Source organism: Elephantulus edwardii, unplaced genomic scaffold, assembly GCF_000299155.1.
Source record: "Elephantulus edwardii isolate Elephantulus edwardi_28Jun2011 unplaced genomic scaffold, EleEdw1.0 scaffold00043, whole genome shotgun sequence".
NCBI classification, from domain to species: domain Eukaryota; kingdom Metazoa; phylum Chordata; class Mammalia; order Macroscelidea; family Macroscelididae; genus Elephantulus; species Elephantulus edwardii.
Window position 1 is genome coordinate 13,424,702 of NW_006399793.1, and position 1,666 is coordinate 13,426,367.

Here is a 1,666-nt window from a genome sequence, read left to right on the forward strand (position 1 = left end):
ATGTCAGACGAAGCCCCAGAATCCTTGCCTCCAAGGAGTAGCCTGGTTTAACCCTCTCCAGGATGAATCTGTTTGTTTTCTTGGCAGCCCATGGTACATTCAATACTCGTCTCCAGCACCACAGCTCAAAGGCGTCAATTCTCCTTCTATCCTCCCTAGTCATTGTCCATCTCTCTGATGCATAACAAGTGATTGCAAAGAACAGTACACTTTTTAAAAGGCTATCAATGATGTAGGTCCAGAATGAACGGCTATCGCAGAAGCAGTCAAGAAATAAAAAATGTATTGCACTGGAAAAATTTGTTGTCAAGAATGTCTTTAAAGTGATAGAGAACAACGATACCAGTTTAAACACTGTGATGCATCTGACTAAGTCATGGTATTTTCAATTATATGTGAAAATTGCTATTTTCAACTGGACGTGAAAGCAGAATAAGAAAGACAAAAGAACAACTGATGCCCTTGAATTGTGGTTTTGGTAAATAATACTGACTATCCAATGATGGCCAAAAGAAAAAAAGTCTGCCTAGAGGAAGTAAAGCCAGGGTGCTCCTGAGAAGTAAGGATCATGAAACTTCATCTCACATATTTTGGTATATTGTCAGGAGCGATCAATCCTTGGAACAAGATATTTGCTTGAAAAAGTAGAGGGTCAGTGAAAGTGAGATGATACTCAATTTTGACACAATGACTGCAACAGTGGCCTTGAGGCTGATGGAGATTGTAAAGATGGCAAAACAAAGGGCCATCAGTTCATCACAGGGTTTATATGAGTCAGAGTTGACTTGATGGCACCTTATTCTTCTGACTAGTAAAAACAGATGAAAAATTTAAAGGTTAAATTATAACAAATATGGGATAAATGAAAACAAGAAAAAGGTTTGTCAAATGTAGTTAGTTCGTTTGTTGTTGTTACTGTGTAACACTGAGTCAGAATCGAACCATATGAACTAATGAACCACCCTCTAGTGGGTTTTCGGAGGCACTGAATCACACATGAGGAGACTGCCTTGTGGAACAGCTGCCTTCCGGATTTAGTGCAGCTTCTTAACACTTTAAGAAGTAATTCATGACTGTCTTAAAAGTTTTGCAAAGGTTTAGCACTAAAAGACATCCTCATTTTCAGTTATTTATCTATGCTCCTATACTATCTTAAAATGATCTTGACTAAGATAACATCAGTAACCTTTATGTATCATGTTGTAGTACAGGAATTTCTTTTTTTTTTAGTCAATTTTAAAAAAATATTAATTTCAATGAAAATTTACAGAGACTTTGGATTTCCCTTCACTCATTGTTGCACTTTTCTCCCCTCCCTATTCTCCCCTGCCCCCCCAGGATACTACCCTCTTGGAAAAGTAAAAGAAAAATTCTTTCATTGTTTTACAATCCCTCCCCCCAGGTCCACTCCACTATGCAGCCTTCGCTCTGGACTCTAGCATATCCCTCTTAAACAGTTTTCTCCCCTACCTGTTTCAATGCAGTATACATTATTGAACCCATCTTTCTCAGTATCCCCCCAACCCCGAGGTCAATCCTGTTTTACAACAGTGGCACCATGCAGTATTTGTCCTTTTGTGACTAAGATACTTCACTCAGCATAATGTCCTCCAGGGTCACCCCTTTTGAATAATATTGCATGAGTTCCTTGTTTTTCAATGCAGCG